At 41.4% G+C, this 26,549-nt stretch overlaps 1 non-coding gene across 1 annotated transcript; it reads left to right on the top strand.

Annotated features, from left to right (window-relative positions):
* The first annotated feature begins 23,527 nt into the window (after window positions 1–23,527).
* LOC138446346 (U6 spliceosomal RNA) lies at window positions 23,528–23,634 on the top strand. The gene has a single exon (XR_011259284.1). It is a non-coding gene; the product is annotated as a U6 spliceosomal RNA (small nuclear RNA).
* Window positions 23,635–26,549: the final 2,915 nt, after the last annotated feature.

The following is a 26,549-nucleotide window of genomic DNA, read 5'->3' as shown; positions in this document are numbered from 1 at the left end:
TTCACCAAAAGTCTCTTTAGTTCCTCTGTTTTCTGCCACAAGGGTGGTGTCATCTGCATATCTGAGGTTATTGATATTTCTCCCAGCAAGCTCGATTCCAGCTTGTGCTTCATCCAGTCTGGATTTCACATTTACTCTGCATATAGTTAAAGAAGCAAGGAGACAATATTCAGTCTTGATGTACTACTGTCCCAATGCGGAATCAGTCCGTTGTTCCATATTTGTTTCTAACTGTTGTTTCTTGACCTGCATACAGATTTCTCAGGAGTCAGGTAAAGTGGTCAGGTATTCCCATCTCTTGCTGTGACCCACACAGTCAAAGGTTTTAGTGTAGTCAAAGAAGCTGAAGAAGATGTTTTTCTGGAATTCTCTCACTTTACCCTCACCAACAACACAAGAGAAGACTCTACACATGGACATCACCAGATGGTCAACACTGAAATCAGATTGATTATATACTTTGCAGCCAAAGATGGAGAAGCTCTATACACTCAACAGAAACAAGACCAGGAGCTGACTGTGGCTCAGATCATGAACTCCTTATTGCCAAATTCAGACTCAAATTGAAGAAAGTAGGGAAAACCGCTAGACCATTCAGGTATGACCTAAATCAAATCCCTTATGATTATGAAGTGGAAGTGAGAAATAGATTTAAGGGCCTAGAACTGATAGATAGAGTGCCTGGTGAACTATGGAATGAGGTTCGTGACATTGTACAGGAGACAGGTATCAAGACCATCCCCATGGAAAAGAAATGCAAAAAAGCAAAATGGCTGTCTGGGGAGGCCTTACAAATAGCTGTGAAAAGAAGAGAGGTGAAAAGCAAAGGAGAAAAGGAAAGATATAAGCATCTGAATGCAGAGTTCCAAAGAATAGCAAGAAGAGATAAGAATGCCTTCTTCAGCGATCAATGCAAAGAAAGAGAGGAAAAGAACAGAATGGGAAAAACTAGAGATCTCTTCAAGAAAATTAGAGGTACCAAGGGAACATTTCATGCAAAGATGGACTCGATAAAGAACAGAAATGGTCTGGACCTAACAGAAGCAGAAGATATTAAGAAGAGGTGGCAAGAATACATGGAAGAACTGTACAAAAAAGATCTTCATGACCCAGATAATCATGATGATGTGATCAGTAATCTAGAGGCAGACATCTTGGAATGTGAAGTCAAGTGGGCCTTAGAAAGCATCACTATGAACAAAGCTAGTGGAGGTGATGGAATTCCAGTTGAGCTGTTTCAAATCCTGAAAGATGATGCTGTGAAAGTGCTGCACTCAATATGCCAGCAAATTTGGAAAACTCAGCAGTGGCCGCAGGACTGGAAATGGTCAGTTTTCATTCCAATTCCAAAGAAAGGCAATGCCAAAGAATGCTCAACTACCGCACAATTGCACTCATCTCACATGCTAGTAAAGTAATGCTCAAAATTCTCCAAGCCAGGCTTCAGCAGTACATGAACTGTGAGCTCCCTGATGTTCAAGCTAATTTTAGAAAAGGCAGAGGAACCAGAGATCAAATTGCCAACATCCGGTGGATCATGGAAAAAGCAAGAGAGTTCCAGAAAAACATCTATTTCTGCTTTATTGACTATGCCAAAGCCTTTGACTGTGTGGATCACAATAAACTGTGGAAAATTCTGAAAGAGATGGGAATACCAGACCACCTAACCTGCCTCTTGAGAAATCTGTATGCAGGTCAGGAAGCAACAGTTAGAACTGGACATGGGACAATAGACTGGTTCCAAATAGGAAAAGGAGTACGTCAAGGCTGTATATTGTCACCCTGTTTATTTAACTTATATGCAGAGTACATCATGAGAAACGCTGGGTTGGGAGAAACGCTGGGTTGGAATAAACACAAGTTGGAATCAAGATTGCCGGGAGAAATGTCAATAACCTCAGATATGCAGATGACACCACCCTTATGGCAGAAAGTGAAGAGGAACTCAAAAGCCTCTTGATAAAAGTGAAAGAGGAGAGTGAAAAAGTTGGCTTAACGCTCAACATTCAGAAAACGAAGATCATGGCATCTGGTCCCATCACTTCATGAGAAATAGATGGGGAAACAGTGGAAACAGTGTCAGACTTTATTTTGGGGGGGGCTCCAAAATCACTGCAGATGGTGACTGCAGCCATGAAATTAAAAGACGCTTACTCCTTGGAAGAAAAGTTATGACCAATCTAGATAGCATATTCAAAAGCAGAGACATTACTTTGCCGACTAAGGTCCGTCTAGTCAAGACTATGGCTTTTCCTGTGGTCATGTATGGATGTGAGAGTTGGACTGGGAAGAAGGCTGAGCGCTGAAGAATTGATGCTTTTGAACTGTGGTATTGGAGAAGACTCTTGAGAGTCCCTTGGACTGCAAGGAGATCCAACCAGTCCATTCTGAAAGAGATCAACCCTGGGATTTCTTTGGAAGGAAGGATGCTAAAGCTGAAGCTCCAGTACTTTGGCCACCTCACGCAAAGAGTTGACTTATTGGAAAAGACTCTGATGCTGGGAGGGATTGGGGGCAGGAGGAGAAGGGGACGACCGAGGATGAGATGGCTGGATGGCATCACCGACTCGATGGACATGAGTTTGAGTGAACTCCGGGAGATGGTGATGGACAGGGAGGCCTGGCGTGCTGCAATTCATGGGGTCGCAAAGAGTCGGACACGACTGAGCGACTGAACAGAACTGAACGGATGTTGGCAAGTTGATGTCTTGTTCCTCTGCCTCTTCTAAATCCAGCTTGAACATCTGGAAGTTTTTAGTTGAAGCCTACCTTGGAGAAATTTGAGCATTACTTTGCTAGTGTATGAGATGAGTACAATTATGCTGTAGCTGAACTTTCTTTGACATTGCCTTTCTTTGGGATTGGGATGACAACTGAATTTTTCCAGTCCCTTGGCCACTGCTGTTTTCCAGATTTGCTGGCATATTGAGTGCAGCACTTTCAATGCATCATATTCTAGGATTTGAAATAGCTTAGTTGGAATTCCATCACCTCTGTTAGTTTTGTTCATAGTGATGCTTCCTACAGCTCACTTGACTTTGCATTCCAAGATGTCTGGCTCTAGGTAAATGATCACACCTTCATGATTATCTGGGTCATTAAGATCTCTTTCATATAATTTTTCTGTGTATTCTTGCCACCTCTTCTTAAGATCTTTTGCTTCTGTTACGTCCATACTGTTTCTGTCTTTTATTGTGCACATCTTTGCATGAAATGTTCCCTTGGTATCTCTAATTTTCTTGAAAAAATCTCTAGTCTTTCCCATTCCCATTGTTTTCCTTTATTGCTTTGCATTGATAACTTAGGAAAGCCTTCTTATCTCTCCTTGCTATTTTTTGGAACTCTGCATTCAGATGGATATATCTTTCTTTTTCTCCTTTGCCTTTCACTTCTCTTCTTTTCTCAGCTATTTGTAAGGCTTCTTCAAACATTTTGCCTTTTTGTATCTTTTTTCCCTTGGATATAGTATTGATAACTCTCTCCTGTACAATATTATGAACCTACATCCATCATTCTTCAGGCATTTTGTTTATCAGATCTAATCCCTTGAATTTATTTGTCACTTACACTATTGTAAGGGGTTTGATTTTGGTCATACCTGAATGGTCTAGGTGTTTTCCCTACCTTCTTCAGTTTAAGTCTGAATTTGGCAATAAGGAGTTCATGATCTGAGCCACAGGCAGCTCCTGGTCATTTTTTGCTGACTGTATAGATCTTCTCCATCAGTTAAGTTCAGTTACTCAGTTGTGTCTGGCTCTTTGCGACCCCATAAACCACAGCACGCCAGGCCTCCCTGTCCATCACCAACTCCCAGAGTTCTACCAAACCCATGTCCATCGAGTCAGTGATGCCATCCAACCATCTCATCCTCTGTCGTCTCCTTCTCCTCTTGCCCTCAATCTTTCCCAGCATCAGGGTCTTTTCCAATGAGTCAGCTTTTTGCATCAGGTGGCCAAAGTATTGGAGTTTCAGTTTTAGCATCAGTCCTTCCAATGAATATTCAGGACTGATTTTTTTTAGGATGCACTGGTTGGATCTCCTAGCAGTCCAAGGGACACTCAAGAGTCTTCTCCAACACCACAGTTCGAAAGCATCAATTCTTCTGTGCTCAGCTTTCTTCACAGTCCAACTCTCACATCCATACATGACCACTGGAAAAACCATAGCCTTGACTAGACAGACCTTTGTTGACAAAGTAATGTCTCTGCTTTTTAATATGTTGTCTTGGTTGGTCATAGCTTTTCTTCCAAGGAGTAAGGGTCTTTTAATTTCATATTCGGCTTCAAAGAGTATAACACACATGATTTCGGTATTGACCATCTGGTGACGTCCCTGTGCTGAGTTGTTTCTTGTGTTGTTGGAAGAGGGTGTCTGCTATGACCAGTGTGTTCTCTTGGCAAAGCTCTGTTAGCCTTTGCCCTGCTTCAGTTTGTACTCCAAGGCCAAACCTTCCTGTTACTCCAGGTATCTCTTGACTTCCTACGTTTACGTTCCAGTCCCCTATGATGAAAAAGACATCTATTTGGCGTTAGTTCTAGAACGTCTTTGAGCCCCTTTTTGGGGGGAAGGGGGGCAAGAATACTGGAGTGGGTTGCCATTCCCTTCTCCAGGAGATCTTCCCGACCCAGGGATTGAACCCGGGTGTCCTGCATTCTATGCAGATGCTTTACTCTCTGAGCCACCAGGGAAGATGATGGACATGAGTTTGAGTAGACTCCGGGAGTTGGTGATGGACAGTGAGGCTTGGCGTGCTGTGATTCATGGGGTCGCAAATAGTTGTACACGGTGAGCGACTGAACTGAACTTAACTGAACTAGAACATCTTATAGGTCATCACAGAACCATTCAGCTTCAGCTTCTTTGGCATTAGTGGTTGGAACATGGATTTGGATTACTGTGATACTGAATGATTTGCTTTGGAAAAGAATAGAGATCATTCTGTCACTTTTGAGACTGCACCCAAGTACTGCATTTTGGACATTTTTGTTAACTGTGAGAGCTACTCTATTTCTTCTAAGGGATTCTTGCCCACAGTAGTAGATAAAATGGTTTCATCTGAATTAAATTTGCCCATTATGGTCCATTTTAGTTCACTGATTCCTAAAATGTCGATTTTCACTCTTGCCATCTCCTGTTTGGTCACTTCCAATTTACCTTGATCCATGATCTAACATTCTAGGTTCCTATGCAATATTGTTCTTTACAGCATTGGACTTTATTTCCATCCCCATTCACATCTGCAAGTGGGTCCCCCCCCCCGACCCCCCTTTGGCTCAGCCTCTTTCCTCTTGGGTCAGAAGCTATAGAACTATGACTTAGATTATCCCCATGTGTAGAGATAATGAGACAAGCTTACCAAGAGGAAATGGGATGAGAAACAGAGGGAAAAGGAAATCTTTAAATCATCTTTCAAATCCCTGGAGAGAGAGATGAATGTCTAAGGCCAGAATCCCCTCTTTCCTTACATCATGTGAACTATTTGATTCCTTTAGAGGAACACAGTATTATGCTCATTAACTACATTATTATTGTATTCGTTTTCTAAGTACTTATCTAAGCTAATTTCCACAGACAGATACTCAATAGGTGTTTTTAGTTTTTTATATTTATTTATTTGGCTGTGCTAGGTCTTATTTCCTGCCTGTGAGTACTTCAAACTTCACTATGCCTTGTGGAATCTAGTTCCCTGACCAGCAATTGAACACAAGTCCCCTACCTTGGGAGCACGAAGTCTTGTTCACTGAGCCACCAGGGAAGTCCCATTTGAAAGGTGTTTTTAATATACTAGCTGTTAATGTCACAGCTTCTTCTCTGTAGTTGTATCCATCTTACCTAGCTTGACTCCCTAGCATCTGACCATTGATCCATTTCATACATTTCCCTTTCATTTTCCCAAACCACAAATGTTTGGAGTCACCACTGGATATGTGGTCCAACATGGTATTTCTCCTACCAGTTTTACTCCCAGACTAGTTTATTAGGACTAAACTGGGAGTGGGGGAGGGGGCGGGAAACTCATATAACTAGGGCCTGTTCAAGATGACACCTATTTGATGTTTGGAACAACAGACTGGTTCCAAGTAGGAAAAGGAGTACGTCAAGGCTGTATATTGTCACCCTGCTTATTTAACTTCTATGCAGAGTACATCATGAGAAACGCTAGACTGGAAGAAACACAAGCTGGAATCAAGATTGCCGGGAGAAATATCAATAACCTCAGATATGCAGATGACACCACCCTTATGGCAGAAAGTGAAGAGGAGCTAAAAAGCCTTTTGATGAAAGTGAAAGAGGAGAGCAAAAAAGTTGGCTTAAAGCTCAACATTCAGAAAACGAAGATCATGGCAACTGGTCCCATCACTTCTTGGGAAATAGATGGGGAAACAGTGGAAATAGTGACAAACTTTATTTTTGGGGGCTCCAAAATCACTGCAGATGGTTACTGCAGCCATGAAATTAAAAGACGCTTACTCCTTGGAAGAAAAGTTATGACCAGTCTAAATAGTATATTCAAAAGCAGAGACATTACTTTGCCGACTAAGGTCCGTCTAGTCAAGACTATGGTTTTTCCTGTGGTCATGTATGGATGTGAGAGTTGGACTGTAAAGAAGGCTGAGCGCCGAAGAATTGATGCTTTTGAACTGTGGTGTTGGAGAAGACTCTTGAGAGTCCCTTGGACTGCAAGGAGATCCCACCAGTCCATTCTGAAGGAGATCAGCCCTGGGATTTCTTTAGAAGGAATGATGCTAAAGCTGAAGCTCCAGTACTTTGGCCACCTCATGTGAAGAGTTGACTCATTGGAAAAGACTGATGCTGGGAGGGGTTGGGGGCAGGAGGAGAAGGGGACGACCGAGGATGAGATGGCTGGATGGCATCACGGGCTCTATGGATACGAGTCTGAGTGAACTCCGGGAGATGGTGATGGACAGGGAGGCCTGGCGTGCTGCGATTCATGGGGTTGCAAAAAGTCGGACACAACTGAGAGACTGAAATGAACTGAACTTAGCCTTCTTTTCATCCATCCACTACTCAGTACTCAACTCATAACTTGAAAAGATAAGAAGTGTCTTGATGTGGAAAGCCCTCCTCTGGCATAACCTCTGCATGGCCTCAGGGACTGTCAGACGCTCCAAGGCTAGATGTTGAATTCCCCATACAATCTTGATTCTTCATGTAATTTATTGGTGACTGACACACATTATTTTGCTTTTTGAAGTTTTCAGCTTGCACACTTGGAAAGTCAGGTCCTGGTCAGATGAAGTCTACAGTTTCTTCTTTGCCTGGGGTGCTGTGATTTCATGAATTTTTGCCATCAAAGATGGTTCTTCAAAACTAATTTGGTTGTGCGACAATCATAGGACTGAAGTATCCCCAGTAATTCAGATAAGCCCTGATATTCATGCATGGACGTAATTGCTAAGTCACTTCAGTTGTGTCTGACTCTGTGATCCTATGGACTGTAGCCCACCAGGCTCCTTTGTCCATGGGATTCTCCAGGCAAGAATATTGGAGTGGGTTGCTATGCCCTTCTCCAGGGGATCTTCCCAGTCCAGGTATCAAACCCACATCTCTTACATCTCCTGCACTGCTAGGTGGGTTCTTTACCACTGCTGCCACCTGGGGAGCTCTCTGATATTCATATTTGATGTTAAATCATAGGGCATACACTCTGTCAACATATTCTTCATAAGTACTGTAACTTTTGTATCTTAAATGTTGCAACTAGGATACATTTACAGACTTAAGATATATGTGTAGGTTGTGATCTGTTATGATCTTAACACACTTTGTTGTGGTCTGACTTTCATTTTTTGGATGAAATTAAAAACACTGTTTGAGTGGACAAAAGTATTTTGTGCATGGTAGTAAAATAATACTGACAAAAAAATCTTTTCCTATAAATCTCCATTTGGATATGAATAATTTGACCTCAAGAAAAATACTACTCAATAAATTGGCAGGAACATTTTTAGCAAATAAGAGGTTAAAATGGTGTGCAAGGCACACATCAGCCTAGATATTATAATGCTGGTGAATATTTCTGCTGTGCCTTGTAGATTTCAAGTTCCTCTCTCTACCGTTAATGCTACAACTCTGCCTTGAGAGTTTCTCCTTCTTTGACTATGATAGAAGGGTGATTTATGAAGAATATATGAAAAGAAGCAAATGTTTGTCCATGCGTAGTATCCCAGGCATCTCTTAGCAATCACCTCATCTCATCTTCCCACAATCTTGCCATGCATATTATTATAATTGAAAGAATCTGAAGCTCAGAAGAGATGACAGGCTGATCAATGGGAGATAATAACTTGAACTCCAGGTGTGTCTGAGTTTACTGTATGTAACATATAATAGGATTTTAGAAGGAAATTTAAAAAAGGTCCTTTCCTTGTAATCAGGAAAATGTGAACAGTTTGTCACATGCTTTATAGAACATGTACAAACCAATAACTGCTTCAAAACTGACTAGAAATCAATGTTTCTGCTTTTTGCTCATAGTAATAAACCACTGCCAAGCACTTACTGAGAGTCAAGTATTGTGTACAATAAATGCTCTATGTATATGACCTCATTCAATCCTTAAACAAACCCCACGTAATAAGAACTATAATTATCACCGTCTCATAGGGTTATATTTTAAGACTCAGGCTGCGCTATCACTGAGTGGTCTTCCTGACCCCAGGGCTCAAGCTTAATCACCAGACTGTAGAGCCAGGCAGTAGGTTAAATGGGGACCTTTTTACGTCTCTCCCTCTGCTAACTCACTGAGTAATTTTTATAGCAGTTTTATCTTCTTTTGGCCTCAGTTTTCTCTTCTGTAAGATTAGAAGATCGAATGAGAACATTTTAAGAACTTCCTCTTTTGAACATAGAGCGTTTCCATGGCCTGGAACAGGTTTCAAACATACAAGGTTCAGGTTATCCAGACTTCTTCCATCTGACCTTTAAAAAATTGCTCAGCCTGTTGTTTCTGAACTTGAGCCTTAGGTCAAGTTTTGATTTGGGAAACATCAGCGGTGTCACTCTGGTCTCACTGGTAACGAATCACCATTGTCATCATCACCATTGTCTCGCTGGTAAAGAATCCATCTGCCAACACAGGAGACGCAGGTTCAATCCCTGTGTTGAGAAGATCTCATGGAGAAGGAAATGGCAATCCACTCCAACAGTCTTGCCTGGAAAATCCTGTGGACAGAGCAGCCTAGCAGGGTACAGTCTGTGGGGCTGCACAGAGTCAGACAAGACTTAGAGGCTAAACAACAACAGTTGGCGTCACTCTACCGATGAAGTACATGCTGCTAGAATTCTTCACTCCCCATGTGCAGGCTGTCCTCCTGAGCCCACTGAAGGATGAATATGAGGTTTCTGGGTCATATGGCAGTTCTATTTTTAGTTTTTAAGGGACCTCCATACTGCTGTCCATAGTGGCTGCATCAATTTACGTTCCCATCAACAGTGTAGAAGGGTTCCCTTTTCTCTACACCTTCTCCAGCATTTATTACTTATAGATTTTACCCTGAGAAAACCACAATTCAAAAATATACTTGTACCCCAATGTTGACGGCAGTACTATTTACAGTAGATGGGACAGGAAAGCAACCTAAACGTCCATCAACAGATGAACAGGTAAAGAAGATATGGTATGTATACATGGCGGAATATTACTCAGCCATAAGAAGGAACAAAACTGTGTCATTTGTAGAGACATGGGTGGACTTAGATTCTATCATACGGTGTGAAGTCAGAAAGAGAAAATCAAATATCGTATATTAATGCATATATATTAGTGGTGCAGATGGACCTATTTGCAGGGCAGGAAGCGGGATCCAGATGTAAGGAAGAGACATGAGGCCCCAGGCGGGCAGGAGAGGTAGGACAGGTTGGGAGAGCAGCAGCAACACATATACACTTCCACGTGTAAAATCGATAGAGAGAACCTGCTGTTTGGTACAGAGAGTTCAGCTCAGTGCTCAGTGCTGACCTAGATGGGTGGGATGGGGGTTAGACTGGGAGGGAGGCTCAAGGCAGGGGATAGTTGTATACAAATAGCTGATTCATGTTGTCAGATAGCAGAAACTAGCACAACATTGTAAATCAATTGTACTCCAATAAAAAAAAGAATTTTTAATATGAGAGAGTATGGGCTTCCCAGGTGGCTCAGTGGGTTAAGAATCCACCTGCAATGTAGGAGATGCAGGAGCTGCAGGTTCGATCCCTGGGTCCAGAAGATCCCCTGGAGAAGGGCATGGCAACTCACTCCAGTGTTCTTGCCTGGAGACTCCCATGGACAGAGGAGCCTGGTGGACTACAGTCCATAGGGTTGCAAAGAGACACGATTGAAATGACTGAGCACGGACGCATGCTGATGAGAGAGTACGAGGCTTTGTAGAAGAAGGAACTTTTCAAATGATTACATCCTAAATAGCAGAGTGAAAATAGTAAAACCTACAGCAAGCCCACTAGAATTCTTAGTTTTTAATAAAAGTTAAGATAGGGAATACTACAGAAAAGTCTCCACCCATTATACGTGGTGGCTCAGAGAATAAAAAGGCAATGCAGGAGACTGGGTTCGATCTCTGGGTTAGGAAGATCCCTTGGAGAAGGGAATGGGTACCCACTCCAGTATTTTTGCTGGGGAATTCCGTGGACAGAGGAGTCTGGCAGGCTACAGGTCATGGGGTCTCAAAGAGTCAGTCAGCACTGAGTGATTAACACTTAGTATTGGAAAAGTCTCCACCCATTTTAATCATAGAAGTTTTTGGTTGCTAGTGATCTCAAACTGTCCTTTGGCACATTTCCTCTTGGAAGTTCTTTGCAAATTGTGAAATATACACACAGGCATATCACACATTTAAGTGCAATGTATCCACATTATCCATCTTAAAACATGTTATGTTAGGAGCACTTTAGCATATGAGCCGCTCGCAGATCACATCTCCTACCCATCCTCCTGTGTGCGTGCATACTCAGTTGTTCTGCCGTGTCCAACCCTTTGCGACCTCCTGGACTGTGTGGCCTGCAAGGTTCCTCTGTCCAGGCAATGTTCCAGGCAAGATTACTGGAGTGGGTTGCCATTTCCTTCTCTAGGAGACCTTCCTGACCCAGGGGTTGAACCCAGCTCTCTTGTGTCTCCTGTATTGGCAGGCGGACGCTTTACCACTGTGCCGCCTGGGAAGCCTGAGCTAACCTCTAACCTGAGTTTTGTGCTAATCATTCCCTTGCTTTTCTTTACAATTTTGCCATTCTTGTATATACCACTGCGGAAGCTTTTGATTTTGCCTGTTTTTGAAGTTTGTATGAATGGAATAATCATACTACATGCATTCTTCACACCTTGCTGCTCTCATTTCCCATCGTTTTATTTTCTTTTTAAATTCGTCTATGTAGAGGATGTAGCTATGGGGTTTTTCTTTGTCACTGATTAGTAGTATTCCATGGTATTAAATATATCAACACTACAATTTATTTATCTGTTCTACTATTAATAAGTCTACGTGTTATTTCTGTTTGCTTTGTTTTGCTATTAGGAACATACATTTATCTGTTTCCTGGTACACACATGAGACAGTTTCTCAGGCATTTATACACTGGAGAGGGATTGTTGGATTTTAAGATGGGCACATTTAAACTCTACTAAGCTGGTTTGGTGGAGAAGGCAATGGCACCCCACTCCAGTACTCTTGCCTGGAAAATCCCATGGATGGAGGAGCCTGGTAGGCTGTAGTCCATGGGGTCACTAAGAGTCGGATACGACTGAGTGACTTCACATTCACTTTTCACTTTCATGCATTGGAGAAGGAAATGGCAACCCACTCCAGTGTTCTTGCCTGGAGAATCCCAGGGACGGGGGAGCCTGGTGGGCTGCCGTCTGTGTGGTCACACAGAGTCTGACACGACTGAAGCAACTTAGCAGCAGCAGCAGCAAGCTGGTTTGGTTCCATTGATAGTTTAACATTTTTAATCAATTTAATATAAATATTTGGAGAAGGAAATGGCAACACACTCCAATATTCTTGCCTGAAGATCCTCATGGACAGAGGACCCTGGAGGGTCCATGGGGTCACAAAGAGTCGGACACGTCTTATGACTGAACAATCAACAACAATATAAATATTTAACATTCTGGAGCGTGAAAGAAGTCATAATCCTACTGAGCTGTAAAATGTGGCTTCCTCTCTGTGTTTGAAACACAACAAAAGAATACTGTCCCCAGGTAGACTTAACTGGCTTTTATCAAGACATAGTAAAAGCTGGTAGAAGAGAAGTTGGGCTACTGAAATTAAGAAAAATCCTCAGTGCATAAAAACTAGAAGAAAATCACCATAAGAATGGATAAATGAATATGAGACCATTCTGTTTCCAGAAAAATAACTTCAAAAGATGGGCATTCTTGCTTCTTCTTTGTTACTGATTTATCTTGTGTCAGCCCCTGAAAATGACCAGAGTCCTATGAATTCTAGATCAACAAACACAAACTTACAAACCAGGAATACCAAGTCAAGCATCTACTCTAAGCCTGCCTCCCTGTCCTTCTCGCCCACATCTCATCCGTCCCCCTCCCCACCTCCCACATTTCCGTCTATGTCATTGCAGTTTCCATGGATTCCAGGAATAGCTCTACCCATGCTCCTGGTGAAACTCGGTGACAGTCACAGTGAACAAGGGAAATAGCGCTGAATTTTCTAAGTAACTGACATCTGAAGAAGTATGTTCTAAGAAACGTAAAAGGCAATATAGAGTTCATGCTTGCTTTTTGAGTTTATCATTTTTTCCATTATTGAATCTCTTGGAAGTCATCCCGACAGCCCTCAAAAAGAAATGCTCGAATGTCACTCTTCAGCAGCTGTTCCCAGACTCCACAGACACCACGAACCTCGGTGGGCACTGGGTTATTCCAAGTGGACTGTGACTCTCATGCACAAACAACATTGTCACAGGTGAAATACAAGGCATAGAGCAGTTCATGCACCTATGAGCCATGGCTAATCAAAGTATGTGGATAACCTTGTGATAAACAAAGAACATGAGTACGTAACATCATACATTAATCCTAGGCGGCTTTTATCCTCTTAATCAATGGACATGTTGATTTCAACTACTATGGAAACGAGAAGAAATGTTTCATATTAAAATTGTTTTTGAGATCTAAAATCTGGGACCTACGGCTGCATAATATACATCTGCTCCTCTAACGTTATGTGTATCTGTGCACATGCAGACACACATGTATATATTTCTAGACATACTTTATAAATACCCACACTGCCAGAAGGATGGGAGGACATTAAGAAAAATTTTCTCTGCAGAGATGTACCTTCCAGCTCTCTTTGAGACAGTATTTTAAATTATTAAACAGAATACTTCACAGTTGTATTTGAACATCTTGTTTGTCAACAGATACATTAAGTAACACCATTATTCAACAAGATTTCTCACACTGCAAATGGAACATAGGTCCATTTGGGTTACATTTTGTAAACATTATTTGTAAATCACTAAATACTTAGTAGAAAGAGGATCAAACAGCTGAATTGATTAAATATGAATCAGAAAATAAGAGGAAGCAACAGTTCAATAATAACGAGTATCTTTTCTTATTTACTGTCCAGATTTCAAAAAACTGAAATTCTTTTTTTTTTCATTTTGCTAATTCAGTTTTGTCTCTCAAAAACACACAATTTCTTTCAGACCAGAGTGTAATTATTAGCAGCCCTGAATATACATATGGGTGCATTTATTTCCTCTTGATCTGAGAAAAAATTTTTTCCTTGAGTGGAAGAGACTGATCTTTTCTAACTAGCATAAAAATGACACCCCTCCTTCCAACTCAATTTTATAATTAAACTCTCCAAAAAAAAATGAAAATAATAAGAACAATTCTTCACATGGCTAAGATTCAGCATAAATGTTTCTCTCTCACTAACACTTCTCAGAGAATTGGTATGGAAAATCACTAAACTGGCTTCTGACAGTGTTTTCATATTTAAAACAAATCATAAATGACAGTATTTTCATTACTGCTAATAATGAAAATATTGATGTCTAAATGTTTATACTCTGGATATATATGAGGTGAGAGCTTGACTAAGTAAAATGTGTTGATCACAGAAATAGATTTTTTTTAACTTATAAAACAACCAGCATCTGATGCCTTAAGTGGGGTTACATCTTCTCCCCTAGTGATGCTTGAGACAGAGTGAAAAAAGAAGTGAAGCAAATATATATAGGAAAACAATAAACTTAAAAATTCTTAACTGGATGATCCATGAGGTGACTACTGTTTTGTCTTTTTTTTTTTTTTCTTTTCCCCAACAGGTCATTCAATAAATAACATTCATGAGAGTGTTTGTGTAGGCAGTGTCTTGGCTCCAGGGAAAGATAAGATTAGAACTGACTCCTGGAGTCTGTTCTGGCAGACTCACTACACTGAGCAGTTCTTTGGTGTGAGCTGATGCACCAGAGGTGATGTGCAGGACAGATTAACCTTTGTATCTGCTGTGATTTTTTGTTGTTTTTTAGTCACTCAGTCATGTCCAACTGTTTTGCGACCCCACAGACTGTAGCCTGCCAGACTCCTCTGTCCGTGGAATTTCCCAGACAAGAATACTGGAGTGGGTTTCCATTTCCTTCTCCAGGGGAACTATTGTGTTTACAGATGTGAAAATATAGATACTGTAGAAAGGATGAGTGTGAACATCACATGAGAATGTTCAAATCTCTTTCTCTAACACAATTATTCTTTGCTCATGCCCTTCAGTAGAAACTTTTCTCTCCCCAGGTGGAAACAAAATGTTGCCACATCCAGACCGGGCTAAGGAGAGTGAGAGCTTGCTGCTGCCTGACTGAAGAGTGGGGCAGCTTTTGTGGAAGAGTCTGGGAGTCCCTGGCAAGCCCTGCCTGCTCGTAAACATGGGGCATCTACAAAGTCTGGCTGCCTGTAGACGAATGGACCTGAATGTGAGTGGGAACCACTCCAGGGAAGTCCATCTACTCAGAAAGACACAATTTTGTTTAGAGAAGACAGCTCCAGACAGTAATTGTTTCTTATTTCTAGAAGACAATGGAAACCCATCTTTTCCTCCTGACGCTTGTACATTGCTTCCATGCTGCAACAGGATCCCTTTGGCTACCAGATACCTACCATGCTGGCATCTTAGTCTCTCATCCACTAAATTCACTTTCTCCTCCAAAGCAAGAGAGTACATCTTTCTACATGTTCAAACTTTACCTAAAAATACATCATCAACCTACTCAACCTGGATTTGATTAGGCATAAAATAGACTGAGGATGGCAGTGCTTTGCCACTATTTTCTTAAAAGGCATAAACAAGAAAGCATGAGCCACTAGTAAACAATTCCTAAAGCTCCTTGGCATTTGAGGTGTTTCAGTTTTAAGTTCTTTAAAAGCAAGTATATTCATGACATTATAATTTAAGATTTATCTGAATACAATATTGAATTGTGCCATCTTCACAGCTAATATGCAGGAACAAGTCACTTGGTCTAGTCGAATGCCCTGAAGTAAAAAATTCTCTAATTAAAATTGAATAATGTTACACAGTGCATAACTCTCATGCAATGATAAAAACCTTTTTTTTCCCTTGGAAAAATAGTTCTTTCAAGAAGTTATTCCTAAAGTTACAGAAATCCTCCAAACCAAGGATGTGAAAGACCCAAGAAGTACCTTACAAATTTCATAGGTCTCCTGAATCAATGAGTATTTAATGCTTTCATGGTATAAATTCATCTCCTGGTAAAAATTCAGGAAAGCACCAGAATTAGCACTCCGAGTCACAAGTGCCTCCCAAAAAGAAAAAGATAAATCTCACAAAGGATAAAAAAAACTCAAAGGGAATCCAATGGTCCACATTATTGAAGACATGGGCAAAGACGGTCAGTTTTAGGAAAAGTCTTCACACAACTGAGACTCTTCCTCTGGTTTCTTCCTCCATGTGGAATTTTCCTCCATGTTGATTCCCCCTCCTTGTGGATTCTTCCTCTATGTGGATTTTTCCTTTCTGTGGCTTCTTCCTCACTGTGGATTCTCCTTCCCTGTAGATTCCTCTACCCTGTGGATTCTTCTCCCATAGAAGCAAGATGTTTGTAGCCGCTATGGCATCACATCCTTCTAACCTCAAGTCTAATGGAAAGAAAATCTACTCTTCTCTCAATATTCTGTCTGATCACATGCCCATCCCTCAATCAGTTATGACAGCACAATTCCCTATTAGACCTGAGCCTTTGTCACCCTAACGTTCCACTTTAGAGCTGAGGCTGGAGGTCCATCTGGCCTAGAACAATGAGGATGGAGGAGAACCTTAAACTTAAACTGGAGGCTTTTTCCACAAGGAAGATGGATATTGGAGATGAAAACCCCACTGCCCCAGAACACTTTGCTATCAGCTCACCTCCTGTGCCAAGGATGTTTAAAAATTTATAAGTGGAGGTACAATTTAATGAGTTTAGTAACTTGTACTCTCTACCACATATTTAAATTTTTAATATAATTAGTAACTATATTGTATTTTGTATTAGCTATTTCTCAAGAGGGTTCTTTATTGTAACATGCACAAACACTTGCAATTTTCATCCAGAATGCACAATTCAAATTTTACTTTAGCCAATTCAAGGCAAAGGATACTATTAGGACAATTTATAGTTGCGTAAATGTAATCTAAATCATTAAGCTCTTCTCTCCCTGCCAGGAAAGCATTTTCTGATCCTGTATTTAATGTATTTTATTAAAGACTCCCCAAATATGAAAAACAAACATTGATTAAAAATATGGCCTGCAGATAATAGAGAATGCCGAAAAAGCGTATTACTGAGTACAAACACTCTAAGTATAAAGACATCATCATATTTAATGTGTTATTAAGTGATAATTTTTCATGACTGGAAGGACCACAGACATCATTCAATCCTGAAACTTCTCAATAAAGATGCCATCTCAGTAAGCTGCTGCTGCTGCTGCTAAGTCACTTCAGTCGTGTCCGACTCTGTACGACCCCATAGACGGCAGCCCGCCAGGCTCCCCCGTCCCTTGGATTCTCCAGGCAAGAACACTGGAGTGGGTGACCATTTCCTTCTCCAATACACAAAAATGAAAAGTGAAAGTGAAGTCGCTCAGTCGTGTCGGACTCTTAGCGACCCCATGGACCGCAGCCTACCAGGCTTCTCCGTCCATGGGATTTTCCAGGCAAGACTACCAGGCTTCTCCGTCCATGGGATTTTCCAGGCAAGAGTACTGGAGTGGGGTGCCATTGCCTTCTCCTTTCAGTAAGCTAGTTTCCATTATTTTTCCAGTTGGCAGGATAGCCAGGACAACATAATACTAGCAAACCCTGGGGTTGGTTCCATAAAGGACTCAGTTCCTCCTGGCAGACACACACATGACCCCAACTCAGCTGATTCCTCCCCAGGCTCCATTCATCCAAGTGTCTTTGAGCCCCTCCATATTCCTAGTACTGCACGAGGTGCTGGAATACAAAGATGAATAAGGTGAAGGTGGCCCCTGGACGTCTGGAGCTTCCAGCCCAGTGTGGATGACAGGCATCACTCGTGTCCTTACACAAATACACTCGTCAGTCCAAAGTGTACTCTGTTTTATAAAGGAAAGTTTCAGAGCCCATTCAGCCCAATCTGCAGGCTTAGAGAAGTGGCTTTTGCACCGAGTGACGCAGGATGAAAGTCTGGTTACATCACATGCTGAAGGCCCCCAAAATCGAGAACACAGCGCACAGGGGAAGAAGCTCTGTGGGGCCAGGTCATAAAGGAGTGTGTAGACCGCAAGGGTTTGAGTCTTCTGAAGTTTTAAGCGAAGGATGATATAATCAGATTTCCACTTGCAAAATCACTCTGGCTAATGTACAGGGAACACACGTGGAAGTCGGTGTAAAAATGATGTCAGAACAGCGAGGAAGGTACTAGATCAGTCCAGCTAGAGAGAGGTCAATGGGGTAGTGGCTTGTCCTAGGGGGCACCGTTGGAGAGAAAACACAGGACAGTTTTGAGAGAGATTTTGAAGATAAAATTGAAAAGACACATTGGTTCTCACAATATTGAAGAGTATCTGAATGCTGGCAAGTGTTTTCTCAGTGTACTTTCTGAGAGGTTTGAAAATCAGTCCCAGTTTTCCTGACAAGACTGACTGAAGACTGCCACTCTGCAACAGCTACATTCTTGCATTCCATACGATCTGTGGGTGCTTCAATAGCAACCGTGCGCACAGGCTGCCGCTTTCCATCAATGCAAACACTTTTGGTTTGTTGCCTGGATTTCCAACCCTGTCAATTCAAATCTCTTTCCTCCTGATTAACACTTAGACAGCTTCAAAATGTGAAAGCATCCAATAACCCAGGGTGCCTGTGTGTCTGAAACTCTTCTGAGTCCTGTCATGGTTTATAAATATCTGTTCTTTAAATCCATACACCAATATGACCTGGAGGACTTTCAGTTCAGTTCAGTTGCTCAGTCGTGTCTGACTGTTTGCGACCACATGGACTGAAGCATGCCAGGCCTCCCTGTCCATCACCAACTCCCAGAGTCTACCCAAACTCTTGTCCATTGAGTTGATGATGCCATCCAACCATCTCATCCTCTGTCGTCCCCTTCTCCTGCCGGCTTCAATCTGTCCCAGCATCAGGGTCCTTTCAAATGAGTCAGCTCTTTGCATCATGTGGCCAAAGTATTGGAGTTTCAGCTTCAATATCAATCCTTCCAATGAACATCCAGGACTGATCTCCTTTAAGATGGACTGTTGGATTTTCTTGCAGTCCAAGGGACTCTTGAGAGTCTTCTCCAACACCACAATTCAAATCCATCAATTCTTCGGCGCTCAGCTTTCTTTATAGTCCAACTCTCACTCCATACATGACCACTGGAAAAACCATAGCCTTGACTAGATGGACCTTTGTTGGCAAAGTAACGCCTCTGCTTTTTAAAATGCTGTCTAGGTTGGTCATAACTTTCCTTCCAAGGAGTAAGCGTCTTTTAATTTCATGGCTGCAGTCACCATCTGCAGTGATTTTGGAGCCCCCCAAAAATAGTCTGTCACTGATTCCACTGTTTCCCCATCTATTTGCCATGAAGTGATGGGACCAGATGCCATGATCTTCATTTTCTGAATGTTGAGCTTTACAGTTGAGCAAAGTAGCTGACCTCACATAATACACTATATGTGTATTGTTCCTTAGAAAAATGCTATGTCTCAAAATTAAAAATTCACATTTAGACCAAGATGATGCAGAACCCCGCCATTCTGCCTCTTCTTCCCTTTTCCTTCCAAGCTCCAGCAGTACCACTACTCCCCAGAATCTATCTGTAGGCCATTTTCTCTTTTTCCAAATCAGAGTTTCCAAAACTGCTGGTGCTGGTCCTTAGCCTTCCACCTTCACATCTAGCTGCTCATATATTTATTCAGTTAATACATGCTTTTGGGATCCTCATCTATCCACCCCATATTAAATACTTCCAAGAGGCAGTCTACCACCAACTCCAATCCACATATCAGAATTTAATCATCAGACTTCCCCAAATCTACCCCTTACCTGTGTTTACTGTCTCAGAGAAGGTTAACATAACCCACTCACTTTAGTTCCCCCGATGCCTACCCCCCATCCCTCCTGCCCTTCACAAGCCAGTCACAAAGTCCTATTCTTCTTAAACCTCTTTCAAATCCACCTGCTTTCCTTTCATCCTTCCCTTCTAGGGCCTCCATCCACACCCTTGTCATCTCTGGTATAATAAGCTTACCCTGAGGAAGCTCACACTTCCTTCCATCTACTTCAATCAATCTTTCCAGTCCAAGTTTTTCTATTATGAAGACTGATTGTGTCACTTCTGTGCCCCAAAATCTCAAAAGCAGGATTTCCTCATTGCCTTTAGGATAAAAATCCTAGCATCTCAGTACAGCAAACAGCTCCTTTAGGACTGTGCCCCCTGGCCCTTTAGCTGCATCCAAGCACAACCACCTGCTCCCCAAAGACCAGCTGTAACGGTTCCTTGTTCTGCAGTTTTGCAACAAGGTCATGTCCATGCACTTGCTTTCTCTGCCTCACTGTGGGACTGCCCCTCTTCCCCATAGTCCTGTTCTAATATCACTTCTGTGCACAATATCCTTAGGGTCAGGCCCACGTGTACCCCGTCATTCTACTTTATCCATCAATTTTTAGGACACTCAGGTTACCATTCACTGTGATCCTGTGTTCTGTCTTTCCCTCCCAAGATCAGAGGAAAACAGATCTCTGACCCCCTAAGAACAACCACTGTATGGGACATGCAGCAAGTTAGCAACTAGCATTTGCAGAACCAGGACTAATAATTGTTACAATATTGAAAAATGAATAAGTGCTTTCGTGTGTCAAGTGTCTTACAAAGTTTGAGAGAAATGTGTGTGCCAGCACGTATGTGCACGCGTGCACACACACACACACACACACATACCCATTAAGGAAACAGAATTGGAGCCTGAGTGAAAGAATGAAGAGGTAAGTGTAGAAACCTCACCTTGGGATGCCCAGAACAGAATGACTTTCAAGACTTTTTTTTTTTAACACAACCAACAGCAAAAATTCACTTTATATCACAAATTCTCCATCATTCAATCATTTTTAATATGGGAATTACAATTTTACAAAATAAGTACTTCCCCTTACTATATATACCCTTTTGATATTTTTTCTACCCCTCTTTGATTTTGTAAGTGTTGGCTTTAAGCCCTTCAGTTTACTTTGTGACTTATTTTGGAAAATGCTGTTTTAAAATTTTTGCTATATTTAATTTACCCAGATTTGTATTCACACAGCTTCTGTAAATAATTAAGGCTGCATGTAAAAAGTAAATAAGTAATTTCTCTAACTTTTAGGTCTACTCAAAAATCGTGGATTTAAAAATTAATTGATCACCACTGCCAAAGCCATACTACTTTTAATGACAGCAAGTAGCTTTTGATGAGAATATGGGGAAATATTTCACACACACTGAAATCACTGGAAGCAAGCTAAAACGTGAAGCAGGATTTGCAATCACTGGATATGCATTTTCTGTCTTCTAGGCCTAATGTAAATCATAGTTCCTGTCATGACAGAGCCCTCTGATAGCTCTCCTTTCCCACTAGGTATAATTTCTTGTTTGTTTCTTACCAAAATATTACAAAATATGAGTAAGGGATAGTGTTCTCGAAATGAAGCCAGTTGTAGGAATCAATTTCATGTTTATATGAAGAATCATTCTAGAATATTCTTCCCCTTTTTTCCCCATTTCTAGATGACTCTATTACTTGGAATAAATCATGTACAGCTCTCATATCACCATAATATTTGGTGAGGAAATTTGCAATGTTTCTTCTTTAATCTTGAGAAGCATGTATCAACCAATCATTATGTTGCCTCATGAAAAGCAATAGATATTACACTTCATATGTCAGCATTTCAGTGCCCAATAAAGGAGAGTGTTCATTGTTTTCTAAATGAAAGAGCAAACATTCAGGATGATTAAAAAGATTTTTTTTTTAATTTTATTTATTTATTATTATTATTTTTTAGTTTTTTAAATTTTAAAATCTTTAATTCTTACATGCGTTCCCAAACATGAACCCCCCTCCCACCTCCCTCCCCATAACATCTCTCTGGGTCATCACCGTGCACCAGCCCCAAGCATGCTGTATCCTGCGTCAGACATAGACTGGTGATTCAGTTCTTACATGATAGTATACATGTTAGAATGCCATTCTCTCAAATTATCCCACCCTCTCCCTCTCCCTCTGAGTCCAAAAGTCCGTTATACACATCTGTGTCTTTTTTCCTGTCTTGCATACAGGGTCATCATTGTCATCTTCCTAAATTCCATATGTATGTGTTAGTATACTGTATTGGTGTTTTTCTTTCTGGCTTACTTCACTCTGTATAATCGGTTAAAAACATTTTGCCAGAATTTCTCTATAGAAACATTCTTCTCTTAAAAGAAAAAAAGTGTCACAAGAACTATACCAGAAATGAGGATATTTATCATTATATATATGCCTTAATGACTAAAATTGTGAATATTTTAAGTTGAAAATTTTAAAAACAACTTACATAAATAAAGGACTTACTTTTAAATAATTTGTATTTCAAAACAAGATTTAAGTTGTGTTGAGAAATTTGTTAAAATTAAATTTCTATCCTACCATTCTGCTAAGTATAGTAGCACAGCTGACATGAATTCTAAATCTAAGTACTCATCTTTTATGAGTGAGGTTTAGAACACTACTTTTCAAAATATAGTATGGGGTCCCCTTCACATGTTTTGAGGCTATCGGGATGATGTTATTACCAGCCACATCTAGTCTCATCACTTCATGGCAAATAGATGGGGGGGAAAATGGAAACAATGACAGACTTTATATTTTATATGCTCCAAAATCACTGCAGATGGTGATTGTAGCCTTGTGATTAAAAGGCACTTGTGCCTTGAAAGAAAAGCTATGACAAACCTAGACAGAATATTAAAAAGCAGAGATGTCACTTTGGCAACAAAGATCTGTATAGTCAAAGCTATGGTTTCTCCAGTAGTCATGTACAGATGTGAGAGTTGGACCATAAAGAAGCCTGAGCACCAAAGAATTGATATTTACAAACTGTGGTGTTGGAGAAGAATCTTGAGAGTCCCTTGGACTGCAAGGAAATCAAACCAGTCAATTCTAAAGGAAATAAAGCCTGAGTATTCATTGAAAGGACAGATGCTGAAGCTGAAGCTCCAATACTTTGGCCACCTGATACAAAGAACTGACTCATTTGAAAAGGCCCTAATACTGGGAAAGATTGAGGACAAGATGAGAGGGGAGCAACAGAGGATGAGAGGTTGGATGGCATCACTGACTCAATGGACATGAGTTTGAGCAAAGTCTGGGAGACGGTGAAGGACAGGGAAGCCTGGCCTGCTGCAGTCCATGAGATCACAAAGACTTGCACTGAACAACAGTAACTACCTCTGAAGGCTTGAAAGGAGTATAAAGAGGAGGGTGTGTGATTCCATATTCATACAGGTATTGTTGCATTTCAGATGGATTAGAATTTTTTGCACCTAAATATGCCAAAACTATTTCTAGGGGATTTTCTATATTGTAGAAAATATTGTGTAGGAGGTCATGCAGCCCAAGGTGGGCAGCATCCACACGGTGGTGGTGGGACTTACATAATTCACTGTCCAGTTAGATGTAGTGCCTGAGTGGGCAGGGGGATGACTGAAGTGGGGATGGCAGTGAGGACAGCTCTGCAAGCGGCATCTGAGCCCGGGCAGGGAGAGGAAGCCACCGATGTGGGGAGATGGGGGAAGGGGGCAGCGGCGATGCTCACTGGTCATGCAGAGTCTCATCCAAGAGGGAAATATGTCAAGGTGGTGGGGGCCAGGTTTCTTAAGGTTAGAGAAGGGGGAACACAAATGGAAAGAGAGAAAACTAGAATGAATCCTGTGGCATTGAAATTGGAGATATTGGTATGAAGTCATGTTTTTCAACATATTTGGATAACATAGAAATAGATGCAGAGTGCTCGCTTCGGCAGCACATATACTAAAATTGGAACGATACAGAGAAGATTAGCATGGCCCCTGCGCAAGGATGACACGCAAATTCGTGAAGCGTTCCATATTTTTGAAACTAGATCAGTTTCTAACACCATACACAAAAATGAACTCAAAATGGATTAAAGATCTAAATGTAAGACCAGAAACTATAAAACTCCTAGAGGAGAATATAGGCAAAACACTCTCCGACATAAATCACAGCAGGATCCTCCCAGAATACTGGAAATAAAAGCAAAAATAAACAAATGGGATCTAATTAAAATTAAAAGCTTCTGCACAACAAAGGAAAATACAAGCAAAGTGAAAAGACAGCCTTCTGAATGGGAGAAAATAATAGCAAATGAAGCAACTGACAAACAACTAATCTCAGAAATATACAAGCAACTTATGCAGCTCAACTCCAGAAAAATAAACGACCCAAACCAAAAATGGGCCAAAGAACTAAATAGACATTTCTCCAAAGAAGACATACGGATGGCTAACAAACACATGAAAAGATGCTCAACATCACTCATTATTAGAGAAATGCAAATCAAAACCACAATGAGGTACCACTTCACACCAGTCAGAATGGCTGCGATCCAAAAATCTGCAAGCAATAAATGCTGGAGAGGGTGTGGAGAAAAGGGAACCCTCCTACACTGTTGGTGGGAATGCAAACTAGTACAGCCACTTTGGAGAACAGTGTGGAGATTCCTTAAAAAATTGCAAATAGAACTGCCTTATGACCAGCAATCCCACTGCTGGGCATACACACCGAGGAAACCAGAATTGAAAGAGACACATGTACCCCAATGTTCATCGCAGCACTGTTTATAATAGCCAGGACATGGAAACAACCTAGATGTCCATCAGCAGATGAATGGATAAGAAAGCTGTGGTACATATACACAATGGAGTATTACTCAGCTGCTAAAAAGAATACATTTGAATCAGTTCTGATGAGATGGATGAAACTGGAGCCGATTATACAGAGTGAAGTAAGCCAGAAAGAAAAACACCAATACAGTATACTAACACATATATATGGAATTTAGAAAGATGGCAATGACGACCCTGTATGCAAGACAGCAAAAAAGACACAGATGTGTATAGCGGACTTTTGGACTCAGAGAGAGAGGGAGAGGGTGGGATGATTTGGGAGAATGGCATTCTAATATGTACACTATCAGGTAAGAATCGAATCGCCGGTCTATGTCCGACGCAGGATACAGGATGCTTGGGGCTGGTGCACGGTGATGACCCAGAGAGATGTTATGGGGAGGGAGGGGGGAGGGGGGTTTGTGTTTGGGAATGCATGTACACCCGTGGTGGATTCATGTCAATGTATGGCAAAACCAATACAGTATTGTAAAGTAAAATACAGTTAAAAGAAAAGAAATAGATGCAGATATAAGCGTGTGTATTAGAGTTCTCCAAGAAACAGGAGCAATAAGATGTCTGTGTGTACGTTTGTGTGCGCACATGCACACACCTCTTTACGGTTTATCGTTTGAATTTGGCTCAAGTGATCACGGAGGCTTCAGGTCTGAGGACCAGCACTTGGCCAGCTGGACCCCAGACTGCTGCTAGTGTGGTTCCCATCTGGAGGCCACAGGCTCAAGATACAGGAGATACAGGAAGAGTTGAGGTTTAGGTTTGAGTCCAGAGGTAGGAAACATGGATGTCCTGGTTCAAAGGCAGGAAGAGTTCCCCCTTGTTTGTGGGAAAGTCAGAGTTGTTCTGTTTGGATCTTCAGCTGATTGGATGAGGCTCCTACACTGGAGAGGGCAACCTCCTTTCCTCAGGCCACTATTTCAAAAGCCAGTCTCACCCAAAACACCCAACGCCCTCACAGACACATCCAGAATTAAGTGTGACCAAGTGACTGGGAACTCCATTACATTAACACATAGAATTAACATCACAGTGTGTGTGTGCTTGTGTGTCTGTGTTTAAAATACCTAGCACCCAGATCTTGTTTACTAAGTGCAATTCTCCCTTAAAAGGGCTTCTTGAAGCAATGACTGAATCCAAGGCTGGGCAGGGAAAGTATAAGGCAATCCCAGGCCATCTTGCTATGTCATAAACAAGCGCTCAAGAATAATGAAGACACATCCAAAGCCACAGAAGCGAGCCTGAAAAGTCTCCCACTGGCTGAAACCAGGAGAAAATAATTAAGAATAGCAACAGGCTATAAGATCAAATAGAATAAGAATCCATGAGCTCATATTTCCATAAATTAGTAGTTAATTAATTGAATATTTGATGAGGCCATCTCTCATACTTTCACAATCTCAAAGTACATACACACTGAAGTGAAGTGCAGTCACTCAGTCGTGTCTGACTCTTTGTGATCCCATGGACTGTAGCCTACCAGACTCCTCTGTCCATGGGATTTTCCAGGCAAGAATACTAGAGTGGATCACCATTTCCTTCTCCAGGGGATCTTCCCACTAAATATGTACAAAGTACAAAGAGAAAGAGGGTAACTTTCTCATAGGGAATGCTGGTGGACAGCACTTTAAACAAACGATTGACATTAATCACCAAAAGGACAAATCAAATCAAGGATGCAACGAGACAAATGCAGTGTCGCTTCTGGGGTACTCCTACAAGACATAAAATCCGTGTTCCGAATCTAACTATGAGGAAACACAAGACAAACCCAAACTGAGGGACATTCTACAAAACAGCTGGCCTTTATCTTCAGAAGCGCCAAGGTAATGAAGTCAAGTAAGACCGAGGATCTGTCCCAGATTGAAGGAGAGCAAAAGGGATGTGGCTTTCCCTGGTGGCTCAGATGGTAAAGAATCTGCCTGCTGTGCAGGAGACTTGGGTCGGGAAGACCACCTGGAGAAAGGAATGGCTACCCACTTGAGTATTCTTGCCCGGGAAATCCCATGGACAGAGGAGCCTGGCGGTAACAGTCCATGGGGTCACAAAGATTCAGACAAGACTGAGTGACTAAGACCTTACTTCCTTTTATTACTTAAATGGATGTG

The sequence above is a fragment of the Ovis canadensis genome, chromosome 9 (genome assembly GCF_042477335.2).
Source record: "Ovis canadensis isolate MfBH-ARS-UI-01 breed Bighorn chromosome 9, ARS-UI_OviCan_v2, whole genome shotgun sequence".
Lineage (NCBI taxonomy): Eukaryota > Metazoa > Chordata > Mammalia > Artiodactyla > Bovidae > Ovis > Ovis canadensis.
The sequence above is the reverse complement of the archived record's forward strand: the minus strand, read 5'-3'. Positions and strand labels throughout refer to the sequence as shown.